Raw genomic sequence first — 24,656 nt, 5'->3', positions numbered from 1 at the left:
TCGGAATGTAATATCCTATTTAATTAGTAGTTCAAAGTCTAATTAGATACAATTATGTATCTCCTTATGTTACATAGGAACCTCGCGCGTGTTCAAGCCCTAAACTGATACTTAGCATCCTAACCGGCACATTTCTCGTCTGGTGAGTTCATACCCCTATACTTTTTCTGAGTTTTTCATGTTTTCAGGGGGGGAATACAAGCAAATCATAAAGGTTTTCGTAACTTAAAAACTGATGTAATTATACTATTTCCTGACAAACTTTAGATATTGTATCCCTTTTGTAATATGCGGAGCATAAGGGACATTTTCTGAATATAATTACATAGTTTTCAAAACAGCGTGGAAACTTATCAAACCATTCAAATTATTATGGGACTAATTTGGGATCTTTACTACTTGTCTTACGGATTCAGATTTCGTGCAAAGTCAATGTATATAAACTATGTCTAATTTAGTTTATCCATGTTTAATCTAGAGTATCATGCTAAATAATTACCTTGTATTTAATTATTTATACTCTACTTTGTTCCAAACGATTTCGAAACTCGATAACGACCAATTATTCCGTGAATTAGTTAGTTCTAGCTTGTGAGACTTATCTTCATTATACCCTTCGGGGTACCAGTAAATCCTCTCCGGAAGTATAACCAGAGTCTCCTGGAGGGAGAACGTGAAATTTGTGGATAGATCTATTCGGGACTGACAATCCCACACCTAAACTGCTAGCTACAGTTAGGCGGGCACGCCTAGGGTGACAAATTTTGGAAATCGAGCGACGCCTGAAGAACGTCAAGGAGGTCACGGGTCAAATCAGTATGGTTATACGACTCACAATACGTATTAAACAAACTAACTTTGGTCACAGATTCCTTTCTTTCTTCTATAGTTTTATGAAATAAAACTACCTACTTATTACTTTTATATACGTGTTAAAACTAATGTACTTTTCAAAGATAACCAGGCTTTTTAGGATACTTCACTTAAACGTTAAGAGTATGGTAGATACTTGTACACTTTATTCCGAATCGATAACCAACCACCAACTTTTAAGGAAAATAAGGGTTTTTCCTGGGATAACTTAACTTTTCATAAACAGACTGCTTAACTAACGGATAACCAAACTTCTTTTATAAGAAAATATGAGATTTTCTTGGATAACAACTCTTTCATAAAACTAAAGGAAAATTGATTCTTTCACCAGAAACTAACCGCTTATGAACTTACCAGCTTTATGCTGATATTTTAAAACTGCTTGTATTCTCAGGTTCCCGTTAGACAGGTATCACACATTCTTTTGGAGAAGACGGAGCATATAGAAGTCACGTCTTTACTTTTGTTTAAACTAATGTATCTATAAAACATGTATTACTTTTCCTTCAAACGAATGTAAAAATTCCTATGTAATGTAATGGTTGTGTTTACTATGCTTGCTATGTACATTGGTTGTGATACTTTACATGACGTCCTCCGCCCTGGAACGTTTCCGCCAGCGGTTTCGGGGTCTGACAGATTGGTATCAGAGCCCTTGTTTATAGTGAACTAAGTGTACCGAACCTTACAAGGTATACAACTATAAACACTAAGGGGCCTAAGTGCTCTAAACTAAAAGTATGCTTTTAAAATATAAGTATTTTTACAAAAAGTATACCAGTATACCCGAGTACCAGAATCCGTATCATGAATAGAACAAAACATAAGTAATTGGGTGTTGTGCACTGTGGTTAAACCTGGGCAGTTATGTAGTCGTGTCTAGGGTCAATATAGCCTGATCAACTATATTCATTCGAGACACGGCCAACATGTGCTTGGGAGTGACTGTGGTGTACAGCAGGCCTATAACTTCCCTAATATCCATCCAACTCAAAATACTATAGGAATATTTTAGTCAAAACCAAATGAATTGTAGAAATTCATTCCAAGTGTTGCTACTCATTCCTTCCTTAGCGATAGTTTACTTGCTTTAGTAACTTTTCCTGTCCTATCGCTTAGTAGAACACTCTACCTGCCATAATGAGATATCTCTTGTTCCATATCTCTTAATTCTATCCAGAGGACTTACCATCCTCTCTTTCCTGATCATTTTAGATCAAGATGCCTCCCCGAAAGAGACCTATCAGGAGAAACGATGACACTCCACCACCACCACCTCCTCCTCAATTTGATCCTGTCATGTTTCAAGCAGCTGTTACTGCTGCTGTGGCTGCCGCGATGTCACAAATGAATCCTGGCGGATCTGGTGGACAGGGAAGTGGTATGCATCCCCAAATCCAAGAAGGTGGTCAGGAACACCAAAAAGAATGCTCCTATAAGGATTTTATGAACGCATAACCCACATCTTTCGACGGCAAGGCAGGTGTCATTGCTCTGACTCAATGGTTCGAAAAGATTGAGTCCATTTTCGAAATTTGTGCCTGTTCGGAGGCCAACAAAGTGAAATTCGCCGCTTGCACTTTCGTCAACAAAGCATTAACCTGGTGGAATGGTCGGGTCAAATCCTTAACCCTACCGGTGGCAAATGCTATGGGTTGGGAAAGTCTAAAGGAACTTATGATAGCCCAGTACTGCCCACGGGGTGAGATGCAGAAACTTGAACACGAACTCTGGACCCTAAGGATGAAGGGTTCCGACATTGCTACCTACACTTCTAGGTTTGAAGACCTAGCACTCCTTTGTCCGGGAATGATATCCCCGGAAAGCAAAAAGATTGAACGATTCATTTGGGGGCTGACCCAGCCAACCAAGGGAAATGTTTTGGCTGCGAAGCCAGACACCTTCGACAACGCTAAATGTTTGGCGCAAACTCTGATTGATCATAGTGACGATCTCGAGGAAATGGCCACCATTCCTGAACCGGCTAAAGGGAGCGGTGAAAATAAAAAGAAATTCTGGAACAAACGAAAGGGTCAGGGTTCGCAAGGATCCTCGAAGAAACAGCAAACTGTGGCAGTTCACGCTGCTACAACTCCTGCCGCCGCTCCTACAACTCAAGCTCCTACCAGTGGATACACTGGTACCCTCCCCTGGTGCGGCAAGTGCAGTTACCACCATCGTACTCCTGGGCCTTGTCGTGAAAAGCTCTGCAACAACTGTGGCAAGAAGGGCCACATTGCTCGAAACTGCAGAAACCCAGCCCAACCAGTCAATCAAGCTTCCGGAGCAGGTGTCGGTCAGGCCTGCTATGGTTGCGGCGAAGTCGGGCATTTCAAGCGAAACTGCCCCAATTCAGCAACAACCAACAACACCGGTAGAGTTCTAACTATGGGGCAAGAGGAGGCAGTCGCCGACCCCACCGTTGTCATGGGTACGTTCCTTCTCGACAACTCTTATGCATGCATCCTTTTCGATTCTGGTGCGGAACGAAGTTTTGTTAGCCATTCATTCAAACATCTTCTTAAACATAATCCTCAACCATTAACTGAAACGTTTACCGTCGAAATGGCTAACGGCGAGAAAGAGAACGCTAACGATATATTCATAGGCTGCACCCTTACCCTAAACGATCATTCTTTTCCCATCGACCTTATGCCAGTTTCCATAAAGAGCTTTGATGTTATCATTGGCATGGATTGGTTGAGCCCCAATCATGCTGATATCCTTTGTTACGAAAAAGCTATCCGCCTTAATCTCCCTTCTGGTCAAACCCTCATGATCTACGGCGATAAACTTAGTTCTAATCTTCGCATCATTTCATGCATCAAAGCCCAAAAGCTCCTGCGAAAGGAGTACCATGCATTCCTAGCCCATGTAATAAACGAGAAACAGGAAGTTAAAGACCTCGAGAGCATCCCCGAAGTCTGCCACTTTCCTGATGTTTTTCCCGAAGAGCTCCCAGGAATTCCTCCCGAACGCCAAGTCGAGTTTCGCATCGACGTAATTCCTGGAGCTACCCCCGTAGCCAAATCTCCGTATCCATTAGCGCCAGCAGAAATGCAGGAGTTATCCAGTCAGCTTAATGAGCTACTTAGTAAAGGGTTCATCAGACCGAGTTCCTCACCCTGGGGAGCCCCGATCTTGTTTGTGAAGAAGAAAGAGGGATCCTTTCGGATGTGTATAGACTACCGTGAATTGAATAAGCTGACCATTAAAAACCGTTATCCTCTTCCTCGAATAGACGACCTTTTCGATCAACTTCAGGGAGCCAGCTACTTCTCAAAAATAGACCTTAGATCAGGGTATCATTAGCTTCGAGTTCATGAGAGTGATGTTTCCAAGACAGCATTCAGGACTCGATATGGTCACTACGAATTCATAGGGATGCCCTTCGGTCTAACCAACGCACCGGCAGTGTTCATGGATCTGATCAACCGGGTGTGTCGTCCCTTTCTGGACAAGTTCGTTATCGTGTTCATTGACGACATACTTGTCTATTCTAGAAGCGAAGAAGATCACAAACAACACTTGAGGTTAGTATTGGAAACTCTTAGATCAGAGAAACTGTACGCGAAATTCTCCAAGTGCGAATTCTGGATTCGGAAGGTAACTTTCCTTGGTCACGTGGTAAGCGAGGAGGGTATACACGTGGACCCGTCCAAAATCAAGACGATAGAGAATTGGTCGGCACCGAAGACACCCACAGAAATCCGTCAATTCTTGGGTCTCGTCGGCTATTATCATAGATTCATTCAGAATTTTTCCAGAATCGCCAAACCCCTAACCACTCTAACACAGAAAGGTGTACCCTTTTGTTGGAGTGAAAAGCAAGACACTGCATTCCAAACGTTGAAGCGAGCCTTGTGCAGCGCACCTATCCTGTCTCTGCCTGAAGGGACAGAGGACTTCGTTGTTTATTGCGATGCGTCCAATCAGGGCTTAGGTTGTGTGCTTATGCAGAGAGGAAAAGTTATTGCTTATGCCTCGAGGCAGCTAAAAGCACACGAAGTCAACTATACAACTCACGACCTAGAATTGGGAGCAGTGGTCTTCGCATTGAAAATATGGAGACATTATCTCTACGGAACTAAGTGCACTATCTTCACTGATCATAAAAGTCTACAACACATCTTCAATCAGAAAGACTTAAACATGAGGCAACGGCGATGGGTGGAGTTGCTCAGTGACTATGAGTGCGAAATCCGCTACCATCCCGGCAAGGCCAATGTGGTGGCAGATGCCCTCAGCCGGAAAGAGTACTCAGTTCGTAGAGTGAAGGCACTGACCATGACTATCCATTCCCATCTATCCGCACAAATCAAAGAGGCTTAGTTGGAAGCCTTAAAACCAGAGAACATACCAGGCGAAGCCCTGAGAGGAATGGAAAGGAACCTAGAGATCAAAGGAGACGGAGTCTATTACTTTATGAACCGGATCTGGATCCCAAGGTTCGGTGATTATCGAGAGATTGTAATGAACGAAGCTCACAAGACCAGATACTCCGTTCACCCAGGTTCGGACAAGATGTACCTCGACCTCAAAAGACTGTATTGGTGGCCGAACATGAAAGCAGAGATCGCTACCTTCGTGGGCAAGTGCCTGACTTGCGCCAAGGTGAAGGTCGAATACCAGAAGCCCTCGTGTTTGATCCAGCAACCCGAGATACCTGAGTGGAAATGGGAGATGATTACTATGGATTTCATCACCAAATTACCCAAATCTCCGAGTGGGTACGACGCCATTTGGGTAATTGTCGACCGACTAACCAAATCCGCTCACTTCCTCCCTATCAAAGAAAATTTCAAAATGGAAAGACTCACGCGAATCTACATCCAAGAAGTAGTCCGACTGCATGGTGTGCCTGTGTCCATTATTTCTGACCGAGATAGCAGGTTCACTTCGAGGTTCTGGCAGTCACTGCAGAAGGCTCTTGGAACTAAGCTGGATATGAGCACGGCTTACCATCCTCAGACAGATGGACAGAGTGAGATATGACTTAGGTGCTTAGATATGACTTAGGGGCTTGCATGAATGGACTTAGAACACCAAAATCTTACCATTTGAGGAGTAAACATGAGTTTACGGCCCAAGAACATTCTTGGACCGTAAACCCTCCTTCATAGGCCGTAAACACCTTTTTAAGGTGTTAAATTGCCCCTAAACACCTCCTATGGCTTGGAACAATGTCTAGAATCAACCACCATCGAAGTAGGGACCTTAAACACCAAATAAACCTTGACCTTAGGAGATTACGACCGTAATCCCCCCAAGGAATGGTCATTAGGCCGTAAACTCCCTTAAGGAGGTCAAATGGTGCCCAAACTTCCCCCTATGACTTGGATTAATGCATAGAACCTTTTATTCTTGCATTTGAGACCTTAAATCATGCAAGTTTGGACCAAGTATGAGTTTATGGTCGTAAACCCATGTGCTTACGGCAGTAAACTCCCCAAGTGTCCTTCAAGAGCAGCAAACTCCATTTCCAAGGTCATTTCAAGTCCCAATCACTTCCTAAGCCCTTGAATCAACCCTAGAACCATCAAAACATGAAGTGAGGAGACAAGTAAGAGTTTACGGTCGTAAACTCTATGTTTACGACCATAAACTCCCATAAATGGTCCATTTGAGGACTTAACCATTTCCTATGCCCTAGAATTGAACCTAGCTTAATTCCCCAAGTGTTGTAAGACCTTTAAACATCCAAGAACACACCACCCATGATTTTAGGGCCGTAAACTCATGGGGATATGGTCATTGGGCCGAAAACTCTTCTAAGAGTTTACTCTTGAAGAGCAAACTCCATATCTAGGCCCTACACCCCCTTTAGATGCAACCCGTATCATTTCTAACACTTGAAATAAAGTGTTTTCGCGCCTCGGAATGTAATATCCTATTTAATTAGTAGTTCAAAGTCTAATTAGATATAATTATGTATCTCCTTATGTTACATAGGAACTTCGCGCGTGTTCAAGCCCTAAACTGATACTTAGCATCCTAACCGACACATTTCTCGTCTGGTGTGCCTGTGTCCATTATTTCTGACCGAGATAGCAGGTTCACTTCGAGGTTCTGGCAGTCACTGCAGAAGGCTCTTGGAACTAAGCTGGATATGAGCACGGCTTACCATCCTCAGACAGATGGACAGAGTGAGAGAACCATCCAAACCTTGGAAGACATGTTGAGAGCCTGCGTATCGATTTCGGCGCGTCATGGGACATTCATCTTCCTTTGGTTGAATTTTCCTACAACAACAACTACCATACCGGCATCAAGGTTGCGCCTTTCGAAGCCCTCTATGGCCGCAAGTGCAGATCCCCTCTGTGCTGGGCTGAGGTGGGCGACACGCAGCTTGCCAAGGGATAAATCCCTGACAGTACTCTCACTGGTCCAGAAATCATCCGCGAAACCACCGAAAAGATTGTACAAATCCGAGAACGACTTAAGGCCTCCCGAGATAGACAAAAGAGCTACGCCGATAAACGACAAAAACCCTTGGAATTCCAGGTTGGAGACCGTGTCCTATTGAAAGTCTCACCCTGGAAAGGCATGATACGCTTCGGAAAGCGTGGAAAGCTGAATCCAAGATACATAGGACCCTTCGAGATCCTCGCTAGGATCGGTCCCGTAGCCTACAAACTCCGATTACCTCATGAGCTTAGTAATATCCACCCTGTCTTCCACGTCTCAAATCTTAAAAAGTGTCTTTCCGATGAGACCCTTGTGATCCCTCTTGACGAGATCGAGATCAACGAAAACCTGAACTTCGTGGAAGAACCAATCGAAATCATGGATCGAGCGATCAAACGCACGAAACAAAGCCGCATCCCGATAGTGAAGGTTCGCTGGAATGCCAAGCGGGGGCCCGAATTCACTTGGGAGCGCGAAGATTCAATGAAACAGAAATATCCACATCTCTTTCCAAATCCATGATTTGTATCTTAATTCTAAATTTCGGGACGAAATTCCCTCTAACGGGGGGATAATGTGGCAACCTGAAATTTATTCCGTTACTGTAACCGGTTTCTGTCAATAAAACTCGTCTTTATCAAATTGTTTCGTTAACATTTTGGATTAAATTATTTAATTGAGACTTTTATTATGACTTCATGAGTGTCGGAAACACATTAGAAACACGTGAAACACCCTTGATATTCTTTTAAAAGTTTTCTAATTCACGACCACGTCGAGTTACGACAACTTAATCAAGTACGAACATAAGCTCCGTTTAACGTCGGTATCGGGTAGATTTCCACCGGGCCACAAACTCCAACCCTATATAAGGGTGAGTGGACCTCATTTGAAGCTTTTCCACTCTCTTAACACTCTCTCTCTACTCTCTCTCTACAACACGAATTTGATCCAAAACACCCCTTTTCAAACTCCAAATTGGTAAGTAACCTATCCTAGCTTGGTATTTAGCTTGTTTAACATGCAAATCCGTGTTTAAATCATCCAAAACTCCCAAAATAATGTGTTTACGGCCCAGGAACAACCCCAAACCGCAAACACCCACAAAAGGGATTTTGAAGCCCCAAAACCCTCACAAATCACTCCTAGTGCTTAGATATGACTTAGGGGCTTGCATGAATGGACTTAGAACACAAAAATCCAACCATTTGAGGAGTAAACATGATTTTACGGCCCAAGAACATTATTGGATCGTAAACCCTCCTTCATAGGCTGTAAACACCTTTTTAAGGTGTTAAATTGCCCTTAAACACCTCCTATGGCTTGGAACAATGTCTAGAATCAACCACCATCAAAGTAGGGACCTTAAACACCAAATAAACCTTGACCTTAGGATATTACGGCTGTAATCCCCCCAAGGAATGGTCATTAGGCCGTAAACTCCCTTAAGGAGGTCAAATGGTGCCCAAACTTCCCCTATGACTTGGATTAATGCATAGAACCTTTTATTCTTGCATTTGAGACCTTAAATCATGCAAGTTTGGACCAAGTATGAGTTTACGGCCGTAAACCCATGTGTTTACGGCAGTAAACTCCCCAAGTGTCCTTCAAGAGCACCAAACTCCATTTCCAAGGTCATTTCAAGTCCCGATCACTTCCTAAGCCCTTGAATCAACCCTAGAACCATCAAAACATGAAGTGAGGAGACAAGTAATAGTTTACGACCGTAAACTCTATGTTTACGACCGTAAACTCCCATAAATGGTCCATTTGAGGACTAACCATTTCCTATGCCCTAGATTTGAACCTAGCTTAATTCCCCAAGTGTTGTAAGACCTTTAAACATCCAAGAACACACCACCCATGAGTTTACGGCCGTAAACTCATGGGGATATGGTCATTGGGCCGAAAACTCTTCTAAGAGTTTACTCTTGAAGAGCAAACTCCATATCTTGGCCCTACACCCCCTTTAGATGCAACCCGTATCATTTCTAACACTTGAAATAAAGTGTTTTCGCGCCTCGGAATGTAATATCCTATTTAATTAGTAGTTCAAAGTCTAATTAGATACAATTATGTATCTCCTTATGTTACATAGGAACCTCGCGCGTGTTTAAGCCCTAAACTGATACTTAGCATCCTAATCGGCACATTTCTCGTCTAGTGAGTTCATACCCCTACACTTTTTCTGAGTTTTTCATGTTTTCAGGGGGGGGGGGGGGAATACAAGCAAATCATAAAGGTTTTCGTAATATAAAAACTGATGTAATTATACGAATTCCTGACAAACTTTAGATATTGTATCCCTTTTGTAATATGCGGAGCATAAGGGACGTTTTCTGAATATAATTACATAGTTTTCAAAACAGCGTGGAAACTTATCAAACCATTCAAATTATTATGGGAATAATTTGGGATCTTTACTACTTGTCTTACGGATTCAGATTTCGTGCAAAGTCAATGTATATAAACTATGTATGTTTTAGTTTATCCATGTTTAATCTAGAGTATCATGCTAAATAATTACATTGTATTTAATTATTTGTACTCTACTTTGTTCCAAACGATTTCGAAACTCGATAACGACCAATTATTCCGTGAATTAGTTAGTTCTAGCTTGTGAGACTTATCTTCGTTGTACCCTTCGGGGTACCAGTAAATCCTCTCCGGAAGTATAACCAGAGTCTCCTGGAGGGAGAACGTGAAATTTGTGGATAGATCTATTCGGGACTGACAATCCCACACCTAAACTGCTAGCTACAGTTAGGCGGGCACGCCTGGGGTGACAAATTTTGGAAATCGAGCGATGCCTGAAGAACGTCAAGGAGGTCACGGGTCAAATCAGTATGGTTATACGACTCACAATACGTATTAAACAAACTAACTGTGGTCACAGATTCCTTTCTTTCTTCTATAGTTTTATGAAACAAAACTACCTACTTATTACTTTTATATACGTGTTAAAACTAATGTACTTTTCAAGGATAACCAGGCTTTCAGGATACTTCACTTAAACGTTAAGAGTATGGTAGATACTTGTACACTTTATTCCGAATCGATAACCAACCACCAACTTTTAAGGAAAATAAGGGTTTTTCCTGGGATAACTTAACTTTTCATAAACAGACTGCTTAACTAACGGATAACCAAACTTCTTTTATAAGAAAATATGGGATTTTCTTGGATAACAACTCTTTCATAAAACTAAAGGAAAATTGATTCTTTCACCACAAACTAACCGCTTATAAACTTACCAGCTTTATGCTGATATTTTAAAACTGCTTGTATTCTCTGGTTCCCATTAGACAGGTGTCACGCATTCTTTTGGAGAAGACGGAGCATATAGAACTCACGTCTTTACTTTTGTTTAAACTAATGTATCTATAAAACATGTATTACTTTGCCTTCAAACGAATGTAAAAATTCCTATGTAATGTAATGGTTGTGTTTACTATGCTTGCTATGTACATTGGTTGTGATACTTTACATGACGTCCTCCGCCCCAGAACGTTTCCGCCAGCGGTTTCGGGGTGTGACAGCTTTGAAACCTGAAAATGTGGCGGGTGAATCCCTGAGAGCGATGGATAAGAACTTGGAATTCAAGGGTGGCGGAGCTTATTATTTCATGGATCGGATCTGGACCCCGAAACATGGTGGTTTTAGAGACTTGGTCATGAATGAGGCACACAACACTCGTTATTCCGTCCACCCGGGTTCAGATAAGATGTATCTGGATCTTAAAAAGCTATACTGGTGGCCTAACATGAAAGCAGAAATTGCTACCTTCGTGAGTAAATGCCTTACTTGCACCAAGGTCAAGGTCGAATACCAGAAACCCTCCGGTCTTCTACAACAACCAGAGATACCGGAATGGAAGTGGGAGCGGATCACTATGGACTTCATAACCAATTTGCCCAAGACAACGGGTGGACTTGATACCATATGGGTCATCGTCGACAGATTGACCAAGTCCGCACACTTCTTGCCTATCAAGGAGACTGACAAGATGGAGAAGCTTACAAGAACTTACATACGGGAGATTGTACGACTGCACGGTGTTCCCATATCTATTATCTCAGACACAGATAGTATATTCACTTCGAGGTTCTGGTAGTCGCTACAAAGTTCCCTAGGAACTAGGCTGGACGTGAGTACAGCCTACCATCCACAGACCGACGGACAAAGTGAGAGGACTGTCCAAACCTTGGAAGATATGCTGCGAGCCTATGTGATCGACTTTGTGAAAGCATGGGATACTCATTTACCCCTTTTCAAATTTTCCAACAACAACAGTTATCACACGAGCATAAAGGTTGCTCCATTCGAGGCCCTCTATGGCCGTAAGTGCAGATCCCCTCTGTGCTGGGCTGAGGTGGGTGATACCCAGTTAGCTAAAGGACGAGTTCCTGAAAGCACTCTCACGGGTCCGAAGATCATTCGGGAAACGACAGAGAAGACCGTTCAGATTCGTGAACGATTAAAAGCCTCTAGAGACCGACAGAAAAGCTACGCTGATAAACGAAGGAAACCGTTGGAATTCCAGGTGGGCGACCGTGTTCTATTGAAGGTCTCACCCTGGAAGGGCTTGATACGCTTTAGAAAGCGTGGAAAGCTAAATCCAAGGTACATAGGGCCTTTCGAGATTCTCGCTATAATCGGCCATGTAGCTTACAAACTTAACTTACCGCGCGAACTCAGTAACGTACATTCTACTTTCCACGTCTTGAACTTGAAAAAGTGTATGTCCGACGAGACTCTCGTAATCCCACTCGATGAGATCGAGATCAACGAGAGCCTCAACTTCGTGGAAGAACCTGTAGAGATCATGGACCGGGAGGTCAAGCAAACGAAACAAAGTCGTATCCCGATAGTGAAGGTTCGCTGGAACGCCAACTTTTTACTTAGTTATTTGTAACTACTTATTTGCTTAAATTCTAATTTCGGGACGAAATTCCTTCTAACGGGGGGATGATGTGACAACCCGAAATTTCTATTCTGTACAACCATTCAATTCAATACAAGTCATAACAGTTTTTGCTAACTTTCAAGCTTTTTGGAGTAAGTTTGAGTATTTTAAAGTTAGTACTTCAGCAGATAATAGGAGAGAGGATGCCCTAGGGTTTATTATGCAACAATAAAGTCCCAACACTCCAAGAGTTTGGAGTTTACGGCCTAAACAAAGGTGTTTATGGCCATAAACCCTAAAAGGGGGTATAAATATGACACTAAGTAATTATTTACCACTTTTTCACATTTTCAAGATCCAAACTCAAATCCTCTCAAGTATCATCCGACTTTTCTTCTTAATCTTCAACTATGTAAGTGTTTCTTACCCTGAAAAGTTGATATCTTACTTAATCTAGTGATCTTACATGATTCCATCCGTGAAATCATTCCAAATGTGTAGATCTTCAAGTTTCACCAAGAACACCAAGAACACACACTAGTGTTCTTGGAGTTTTAGCACCTTTTCCAGCTTCTACCTAGTAAGTACTCCTACCCTAGTGTATTATAAGACTCGTTACACTTATAATCATCAAGAAAACATGATAGAAACACAAGATCAAAGGTGTTTACGGTCCAAGATGTTCTTGGACCGTAAACCCTAACAAAGGGGCCAAAGTGTGCCCTAGTCCCTTACCAAGCCTTGGAAACTAGTCTAGATCCCTTCCTTGATGTGTATAGGACTTAAAACAACAAAAAGACCATAAACCATTTGGGTTTACGGCCGTAAACCCAAAGAGAAATGGTCCAAGGACCGTAAACTCCACAAAGGAGTGAAATGGTGCCCTAATCTCTTCCAAAGGCTTAGACATGAAGTAGGAATGCTTCTAATGACTTGTAAAGCTTCAAAACACAACATGGTAAAAGTACCATGAGTTTACGACCGTAAACTCATCGGTTTACGACCGTAAACTCAAGGGGTGAGGGTCACAAAACCGTAAACTCCAAAGGAGTTTACCCTTGAACCCTAAACTCAAGTGCAAGGTCCTGCCACCCTTAGATGCAATCCTTTGGACTTATAACACTTAAATAAAGTGTTTTACTTGTCTTAGGATGTCTTAAACTTGGTTAATTAGTTGTTTTATGACTAATTGGATACATATATGTGTTATTATATGTTAAATAGGATCATTGTGTGTGTACAAGTCTTCACTTGACACTTAGCATCCTATATCAATCCGTTCATCCAAACCACTAACTACAGGTGAGTTCATACCCCTTAATTAACCTTTTAAATGTTTTTAAATGCTTTTATGGGGGGGAATACAAGTTGAACTATTATAGTTATTATATCAATCACATGTGATTAATAACTACCAAACAAGTGGATTTCTTACTTTTCAAACTGTGTTATCAAACTGTTTTACCAACTCTTTTACATGTCAAATACTTTTACTTAAACTCTTTTAAACTTATATTCTGTTAAAAGTGTATCTATATAGATATAGTTATATAAGTAGGATTGAAAGGACTTAGGACTGATAGCTCACATTACTTCCTGTTCCTTGTTAGGTTGTGGACTTAGGGTATTCCGGTTATTTGTCTGAAGGTCGTTTGAATCCTAGTTATATATTATGTATATGGATATAGATATAAAGGTTCTTTCTTTCATTCAGTTCAATACCTTTCGGTAGTAAGGGTATACACACATGTTCATACATTCAAACAACATTACTAGTACGCTATAATAGGTATAGTTTAGGGATATACTAATACTATTACTAGAACAATGAAACATACAATGAGTCAGTTCATTCATGAGTAATACATAGTGATGAGAAACAAACATAATACATAGTGATGAGAAACAAACATAGTACATAGTGATGAGAAACAAACATAATACATAGTAATGAGAAACAAACATAATAGATAGTGATGAGAAACAAACATAATACATAGTGATGAGAAACAAACATAATACATAGTGATGAGAAACAAACATACAGGCTAGACAGAGAAAGAACACACAATACAGCTAGCACATACATTACATATACATTCCTACAGTTATGTGAGCCACGTAACGGGGCATGGCACTACCTGCCATGACCGTTTTGTATCCAGAATCTCCACGTAACGGGGCATGGCACTACACCTTGCTGCTCGCTACAGTGGGACTTGCAAGTCTACGGGTGCCAAACGTCATTTCTTACAACGTCTTACATCGTCGTTTTTCTAGAGTCGGTAGCAGGATACAGGCCGATCACATGGTACTTTAAATAACAATTGGTTTAAAGTAGTTAGTACAGCAGTAGTTACTTAATACAACACTACAGTACTATTTCATTTTCCCTTTATATTTACTTTGTGATATTCACATAATAAACAATAATGTAAAAACTATATTTTTGGTTAATAATAGTCAGATTTGGGATAATACATACTCTTACAAGAGACACACACAGACACTAGATGCCTTGGTAGAAGGCTACTTTTAGTAGGAAACATAGGGTTTTCTAGGAGAGTTCAAACAATTACGAACTTTAACAAAACTTATACATTACATACTTACAAACTCTTTCATACAAATACAGACACTAATATACTTATGATCTCACCAGCTTTAAAGCTGATACTCGCTTTTAAAATAACTTGTATTCTCAGGTCACCAGTAGACAGGTACCGGTGCTAGGTTTTGAGAAGATGGAGCTCGTTCAAGACTCATATTTTATTTTGATTCTTATTTTTGGTGTCTATAAACTTGACAGAACACACTTGTATGAAATTATATTATTAATGCAATGGATGATGTTGTTGCTTATTTACTACTTTGCATTGTTGTGATACTGAACATGACGTCCTCCACCCCCGAACGTTTCCGCCGTTCCGGTTTTGGGGTGTGACATAACTGAACGCCTCTAAGTCAGAATCCGGGCTAGAAGTGACGCGTGTGCCCGCCGCCTGTTTGCCGACCAGCAGTAGGGGCCTCGGCCCCCAAAGGCACGTGTCGTTGGCTAAGCCTGTGCGACGGATGAGTCGTGCAGGCCGCCATGAAGTATAATTCCCATCAAGCGGCGGGTAGAATCCTTTGCAAACGAGTTAAATACATGATGGGGTATTGTAAGTGGCAGAGTGGCCTTGCTGCCACGATCCACTGTGATTCAGCCTTGCGTCGCTCAGATTCGTTTTTTTTTTAATTTTTGTTGTTTTTTTTTTTTTTTTAATTTCTAATAAAAATTAACTTGAAAAACAAATCAAAACATCAAATAGAATGGGTTTTTGGTTGAGAAGTGATGACCGAAAATCAACGAATTCAGTATGATGAAGGGATAAGGTTTTCAGTTGAGAGATGATGACCGAAAACAATGATTTCGGTTAAAAGAGGGTTTTCGGTTTGAGGTGATAATGGGGTTTTCGGTTTAAGAGATTCCGGTTTATGAGTGGTGTTCGGTTTCTGAAGGTTCAAAGGTTTTCGGTTGATGAACAGTTTTCGGTTTCTGAAGATTCAAAGGTTTTCGGTTGAAGAACAGTTTTCGGTTGATGAAGATTCAAAGGTATTCGGTTGAAGAACAATTTTCGGTTTCTGAAGGTTTAAACCGAAAACTAATAGATTTCAATGAAAAACTTGGTTTTCTGATTCGATTCTGATTTCCACGCAATGAGAATACCAAATGAAGCTTCAAAACACACTGTATCTGACAGAAATTATTTGAATATATGTTTTCGGTTTATGAAGATCCAACCGAAAATAGTGAGCATTTAATGAAAAAACTGATGTCCAGGCAGATTTCAATTCCACACGATGCAGTTTCTGATCTGATCTTCAAAACACTAGCAAACAGTAAGTTTCTGGACACTGAGAACGTGAAGAACAAAGCTGTGAAAAACCGAAAAGCTGAAGAACACACTTGATTGACACCAGATTCGCTCTGATACCAATTGTAAGTCCCCAAATCTGCTTGTGTATCAATCAGATCCGTTTGATGGTGCGGAATCCCAATCAAACATATGATTTCAGATCTAATAGAAAAGAAGGAGAATAAGAAGAAGATGAATCTATGATGTATTCAATGAAATGATTGATGCTCCGTACACATAGTTCACATACACTCTCTTCTCTCTCTATATTCTTTCACACCTTAGAATGCACACACTTAAGCTCCTCACACTTACCCTCACATGCACTCCTCAGCCTATATATATATATATATATATATATATATATATATATATATATATATATATATATATATATATATATATATATATATATATATATATATATATATATATATATATATATATATATATGGACCTAAGGCCAAGCCCAAAATACAAATAATCCAATACTCTTTTCGGCCCAAATAATAAAAACAATAAATGCTTAGAAAAGCAAAGTATAAACCATATTTTTGACCCAACATCCCCCATTGAAAGAATTTCGTCATGTGACTTTAGCTTGTGGATGGGACATTTTTGAATAGTTGGGGTACTTACTCTTCTATTGATCCTTGCATTTCCAAGTAAAATTTGGTCATTTTTTAGAGTTCCATTAAATTTTTACTATTAGAATCCGACTTTGTTTCATTCATTTGACCTCTCAGTCCATGATCTCCAATGGTTCTTCGACAAAGTGAACTTTTATAGTGAGTTAGATTTCTTTGAGAGGAACAGCAAAAGTGTCATCGGATAGACACTTCTTGAGATTTTACATGTGAAAGACATCGTGCATATTGCTTACCTCTTGAGCTAGTTTCAGTTGATATGCAACATGAACAATTCTGATTTCAAAAGGTCCTATGTATCGCGGGTTTAGCCTGACTTTTTTTTCCAAACTGAATCATTCCTTTCCATGGGGAGATCTTGTAACACCCGCAGCTTAGGGCTATATGATTTGAGTAATTATAATAAATAGTTATTCACTTTCTTCAATAATTTAATCCTCAAATATGATCATTGTTATTCGTGCGCGTTACAGACTATAACGACCTTTTTATCACAAAGTAATAAAAATAACATTTTTCATAAAAGATTATTTAGGATAAATAATCTTGATGATAGTTGTAGCAAACTTGACAAGGATTCTGTAGGTATAAATAATGTTCAAATTTGCATTCATATAAAGAAGTTATGATTGTTCGGAGTTCCACGTTCAACCCTATATGGTAAAGTGTGTTGTAAAGAGTGAATCGAACATTGGTTTCTTATTATCCTAAGTAATCTAAACAAATGTTGTCATTTTCATAAAAGAATGAGTGTGCATACAAAGAACACCTAAATCTTACTTTGTATAAAGAAATTATGATTTTTCAAAGTTTCAGTATAGTAGTGTGTGACACAAAAATCGAAATTAAAATCGGCTGATTGTTTTCCAAAACAATGTAAATGAGAGTTGAAGATCTCGTTAATACGAATTTGTCGATTTAAATAATGTCGATGTAACATCCTGTTTCGAATCGTTTCATAATTCAGGGTCGTGACACAATGATTATTGATCATAAGGCTTTAGGCATTAGGGGAAAGAGTAATTTAGATCCCTTTAGATGTGGGTAATGTAGATGAGGTGATCCAAGAGTTCAGTTTGTGCTTTGGAACCCAATGGTATAACTGTAAAGTGATAGTTCGGGCCTTTTATAAATTTTGGATTTATGTTTGGAAATTTCAACGGGAAAGGAGTGTTGATATGATTGTAGAGCATCTAATTACCTTTCCGTGGATATAAGGATCTTCAAAATCGGAGTTGAAATGAAGAAGTCATGACCGTTTGAAGTTAGGACGGTTTTGGGTTAAGTCACGTACGCTGGGCATACATGGAAGTACGATGAGCATACTAGGGCGTCCCTGAGTACGTTGGGTGTATGCGATCATTGCCTAAACCCTATTTTCATGCTTTGATCCCTATTTAAGCTCCATAACTCTCCCAAAGACATTCCATTCTCAACCTCCACTTCTCCAACACCCTCCCTTGAAATCCTAACCGTAGTTTGAGCTTTGTGAGCAAAAGAATGTGTTCTTGAGTGCTTTAGAGTGTTTCTTGGTGCATCTTGGAGAAGAAGGAGCTCATTGGATAAGTGTTGGTTGCATTGGAGCTTCTAGATCGACACTTTTTTCATCCTGATCTTTCTTCTAGAGCTAAAAAGCTTAAACGATGATGATGTATTTGTTAGATCTAGCTATTTTTGGGTGTTATGAGCTTTTGGTCACTTTAGTTCATAAAGTTTAGATCTTTAAAGTTTGTGAACTTTTTATGGATAAAGTTGGAAACTTTATCCTTCTAAACATCATGATGATTCAGATCTAAAGGTTGGAGGCTTGGACTTAATGGATTAAGTTGAAAAGATGCACCTTAGGTCCCTTTGAGACTTAAAGACTAGATTTTGGTTGTTTGGACCATTCTATTGGATAAGGTTGGAAACTTTATCCATTATGGAGTCATTAGGAACCATAAAAATGTGACCTTGGTCCCTAGTTTTCCGTCGTGCAAGGTCTTGGATGTCTTAATGGGTTAAGAAGTTAGGGTTTTTTGATGTTGAAGAATTAATAGCCATACAAGACCATTAAGTTGGAAACTTTATGTTTAAGAATATCATTTGAAGGTTAGATCTGGATTTCGGATGAAAGAGCTTAATTGATTCAACTATTAATAGATTGGGAGGATGGCAGTTGCGTATGTTGGGCGTACTAAAGGGGTACGTTGCACGTACGTGGTCAGCCCCTTGATGTCTAGTTAAGGCGTAGTACTCCCCGCATGCGTGTTCTGTACCCCCAATGTACTCAACTTAGTTGACCTAGTCGACTCGATTGAATTTTGACTTTTGAATAGGATTTTGACCAAGTTTTTCCTAAGGTCATTTTAGGTAATTTGATGAATAGTTTGAGATTTGGATTCCTGTTAATTTCATAGGCGACCAATAGAGATAACTTTTAGAGAATTGATCGGTTCAGTTATTCTTTCAGACTGTGAGGCGACTCTCCTCACTAGATCAATGGGTCGAAGGCACTATTGCTGACCCATTACTTTGTTATGTAGATTGTTAATTTTTCCTATGATACTTGTATGAAAGACCAAGATCTGGCCCCTGGCCCTTGTATGTAAGACTATGATTTGGCCCTTGGCATTGCAAGGAAAGACCATGGGGTAGCTCATGCACTTGTATGTATGACTGGAATTTAGCCTTCGATACTACAAGGAAAGACCATGAGGGTAGCCCATGTCATTTGTACGTAAGACCGGGATTTGGCCCTCGGCATTACAAGGAAAGACCGTAGGGGTAGCCAATGGCAATTGTATGTTTTGGTATGTGGTATTTTGGGGAACTCGCTAAGCTTTGTGCTTACGCTTTCATATTTATGGTTTCAGGTACTTTCGGTTCTAAAGGGGAGGGTCTAACATGACTGCAACATCCCTCAGTGTTTTCCGCATTTGTAATTAATGATATTACTCTAATGTTTAAATAATATATTCACGTTGATCGGTTTTGAAACAACTCATTGTACTATTTATTGTTTTAAAAATGGAAATTTTACCATGGATTTTTGGGACGTTATTGTCGAGAACGAATTACGTAAGAAGGAATAATGATTTTCACACGGACTTTAATAGTGTAATCTCTATTAAAATAGGAATCTAAGATAAAGTGATAATTACCTGTTGAAGTCTAAAGGAAAGTTGTCTAATAGAAAGTTGTAATACTCAGAATTGCCTACGCATGGATATAAAGAAGGTTGAAAACAGAGCTCGTATGCGAAAGCTATGGCTTTTCAAATATTCTAGAAATACTCTTTTCCTAATGACGTAATGGCCCGAGAGCGTGCCATGTCGCCTTGTCTTGTAGCCGATTCCTCCAATTGACCGAGTGACAAGGCACCACAAGCGCATGACATGTGGTACCACGAAAATTAGACACGTGGCGAAAAGCGAGCAGCTGTCGACATATCGACGTCGACCACCAGTTTTTGGACACCTGGGACCACAAGGACCGACAACACCAATCAAGCATGGCATGCCTATAGTTGAGAGGCGCATTGTGCCCCCTTTCCAAGTTAATAAATAACTGCAAAACTTGCTTATTCTTCCGCACAATTCGCTTGGAAACTCTGTAGAAACCTCTCACCTCTTGAATCTAATTTTTTTGAGCTTCTAGCTACTTTAGCAAGGCTCTGAGATATCTAGGTGCCCGGTGAAAAGAAGCTTTCGAGTCGGAGTTTTCCCCATATTGTTCTCGGCGTTTTGGTAGAATTTCTATAAGTTAAGCTACACTTATTATGCTTTAAGTGTAAACTGTGTTTAATTTCATTGTCGTTATTATGAACATATAAACAAGATTTATCATTGATTCCGAATCTTAATACTTATTGATCTACTTACAGTACTGATGTCTAGGGTAGATCTACTGAGGTGTTAAAGGTGGGATTTCCAAACAGTATACTCTATATATCAAACAGACTCTACCTCTGATATGATCTTACATGCTTATTCCTTATTTTAATAGATCTTGATGTATTCATTAGGATTGTTGAGGAATCCGGGAAATAGTATAAATACGAAAGGATACTGACGCATAATAATATTTTTATTTAGGTGTATTAAAAAGCGATAAGCTAAAGTATTAGTAGTGAAGGTAGCTTCCTGAGGATCTTCCACCTTAGTCAAGAGAGTGTATAATTACTTTCATGAACATTATTTTAATATAAGTATTATTACAAAATATTAAATATATATTGAAAGTTTATATACAAATTATATGCTTTTTGATTGGGATGGGTGTTAAATGTATATTTGATAATATACTCAATGTGAACCAGATATGGTTCTATATGTGTTAAGATCAATACGGAATATTATTACATGATAATAATAACTAAAGTATTACTTTTGAGAAAGTAAATGTATATTTATAGCTAATACTTGTTCGATTAAAGTGTCTAAGATCATTAATAAATTGGTATATTTGTGGATTAAGGTGTCTAAGTCCATAACTAAAATGTAATCATCACATTATTTAATAAAAGTCTATGACTAGGAACTTATTGGGTTAGATAATGGATTAAGAGTCTAAGAAGATGGAAATTATTTGTGTGCGCATGTTCTGAAAATGAAATCATACATTGTCAAATTGGAAAATTGGGTGACGTATTCCTGAAGGAGCAAGCCATTTTTTAGATTCTTATCTCTCTTCCTAAGTCGTATGCTCAGCTCGTTGAGAACTTTCTTATGAGGAATCTCGATGTGACCCTAATTGATCCTATATGTTGATTGTTACTGAAGCAGAAATGCTTAAGAACACAACTAAAGAAAAAATGCTTATGGGGTCTAATCTCAAGATTCCATGGACATTGACAATAGTAATATCTGGGATCAAAAAAATATTTCTATTCCCAATCGAAAGGGATCGGCCAAGGTCAAGTTATATTATTATATGGTAAAAAGAAAGAACGATTCTAAGATTGTTCCCGATGTTGACCCTAATGATTCAATATGTTTCCACTACCAATTTAAGGGACATTGGAAGCGAAGTTTCCCAAAATACCAGAAGTATCTTATGTAACAGCCCAAAAATCAAGGGGTTAAAAAAATATTTTTATTATATTCAAAACACTAGAGTAATCTTTTCCAAACATTGCGGAAAACACGGGTGGATGCGCTGCAATCAAGCCGAGCCCTTCCCTATTGAACCAAAAGTACCTGAAACCATAAACCACAAATTGTAAGCACAAAGCTTAGTGACTTCCCCAAAATACCACATATCATACATATCAAACGAGCCAAACATGTCATTCATACCAAACATATCGAATATATAAAACATATGATAGAACATGCCATGGTCTTTATCTGGAATGTCATGGGCTCCCCCCATGGTCTTTGCCTGGAATGTCATCGGCTCCCCGCATGGTCTTTACTTGGAATGACATGGGCTCCCCCTCATGGTCTAATATCCCAATGCCACGGGGTACCCGTCGGGGTCTTCCATGTAAGCATTACAAAGACAACTAGCATACAATCTACAATACTTAACTACTTAACTGTCAGAGTCCACACTCTGGTCTTGCATACAGATTTTCCAAGAGTCACCTTCGGGTCTTTCATACTAGGTGTCAAGGGTCATCCCCTTGGTTTTACTATAATAACTAAACCTAATGGGCCGGCATTGGTGCCTTCGACCCATAGTACAGTGAGGATACTCACCTTGAATACTAAAGTTCACTGCAAGAATCCCTACCTGCTGCCGTGACGACACCTCTGATCTATCAGATAAAAATAACACCCAATTATATTTTGGGTTCCATTCTAAAGCCCACCATCCAACCTTGGGGTAAAATGACCATTTTACGCCTGACCCAACATGAACCAAAATTGAGGCCCAAATCCACTACCCAAAAGGTCAAAAACCAAAAGATCCACAAAGGCCCACTCATGTCCCAATTTTCCCATATGGGCCCAATCCAATATGGGTCATATCCTAAGCCCATAATTTCCTTAATCACAATTTTGATTACCTCTAGTACCCCCTTAGAACAACTTGGTCAAAGATAGCGTCAAAAGTCAAGGTCAACGGCCTGAGTTAATCCAACTCTGTGAGTTTTCCTTCAACTCGTCGTGTTCCTCTATCAATCTGCAAAGTCGGCGAAAACCCGATCCAACTCGTAGAGTTTATCCATAAACTCGCCGAGTTCGCCAGAAACCCACATCTTAATACATTAAGCCAACATTATTGATTCCATGAGCTTCACAACTCAGATCTCGACCAATTATGAGATATAGAAGGGTAAAGTTTCCAACTTTACCCCTAGGAACCTCCAAAATGGGTCCCAAAACCCAAACCCTAGGCTTAATAGAGTTAGGGCTTAACCATCAAGCACTTAACCTACAAAGACAAAGCTCCAAAACGCATATCCAACACCCTAGAGCTGGAAAACCACGTAAATTTGCCAACTGTACATTCATGCAAGCCTAGGAGAAGCTCAAATGCTCAAAAAGGGCTTAATAAGAGACTTAAAGAATGCATGAAGCCCTTAAATCCATAAAGTTGGCACCTTTATGCCACAAGGGTCCATGAAAACCCCAGATCTGAAAGGATAATGCTTTGGGATGTCCAAATCCTAACATCCATCCAACCCATGACATAAACATAACAATTAACCCAAAAGAAAGATCTAAACATCTAGCCATCAAGATAAGAACTTGATACCTCAAACTTCTTGCAAAATGGATAATGATTCTGGATCCAAGACCTCTTCTCCAACTTATAAACTTCATCATATTCTAACTCCTTCACAATGCACAAAATGGACACCAAACTTCCTTCCAAGGCTCAAAAACTTGACAATGGAGGCTACAACTCGTTTTAGGGTTTTGATAAGAATGGAGGCTGATAAGGAGGCCATCCAAAGGAACTTAAGGCCTTTAAATAGGGTACAACACCCTAGAAGTTAGGGTTTCCTTCCCAGCCACCAACTCACCGAGTTGAGACACCTCAACTCATCAAGTTGGTTCATTTAATCGTCGCGATCCTTCCATCTTAAACATGTCGAGTTGGTTCCTAAAACTCACCGAGTTCACCTTGAAATACGTTTATTCTAAACAATTTCTCTTCAAGATTTCGGGTGTTACAATTCTCCCCCACTTAAATTAGATTTCGTCCTCGAAATCCGTCCTTACTTCTCAACATGTCAATCAATCTGAGCCGCACTACCACAACCTGAGAATACTATCGCCTTCCCAAAGCAACTGAAACAAACCCTAGTAGAACTGACCAACCTAAAGAAGCCTTAAACCCTCACAGAAAAACCACATCTACCTTTCCTAAAACCCAGAACCTCAAAATGATCTGACTTCCTGACAGACCACCCACTCTGAATCACTATAAAACCAATTCCATAAGCATCCCAGACTAAACAAAATACTTTCAACCCAATTCATCTTGATGCTTTAAAGGAACAAATCACTGACCATATATAGATACAAATCATTTACACTTGACAGAAGGCTCAGATAATCCTTCGAGTAGAATATTCATCCCTACGACTAATAGAATCAGGAGAGATCTGCGCAGCAGAGTCAAATCCACCACTCTGAGATTATTTAATCCACCGCAACCAACTTAGCATTTCCTGAACAACAAACTACTCTACTCACACAAAACTCGAATCACTAATACTGCCCGAAACATTAAGATACCTCCTAGATGCTTTCCAAAAGAGACCGAGACCTCCCTTTTCCCAACTTGTCTGTCAACTATCTAAACTATCGGATTTATGCCTGGTTGTTGCATCCACAAGACACTCACACAGTCTCCCCACGTGGCTTTCGAAAGAAAACCTCGACTGACGATAATTACCTGAACAATCATGACACCCACTTGATGTTAAACTGAACGCTACAGGACCAACTATAGACATATCTCATACCAGGTCTCCCACAACCT

The sequence above is a fragment of the Lactuca virosa genome, chromosome 2 (genome assembly GCF_052849685.1).
Source record: "Lactuca virosa cultivar CGN04683 chromosome 2, Lactuca_virosa_CGN04683_v6, whole genome shotgun sequence".
Classification (NCBI taxonomy): Eukaryota; Viridiplantae; Streptophyta; class Magnoliopsida; order Asterales; family Asteraceae; genus Lactuca; species Lactuca virosa.
Note: the sequence above shows the minus strand (reverse complement) of the source record.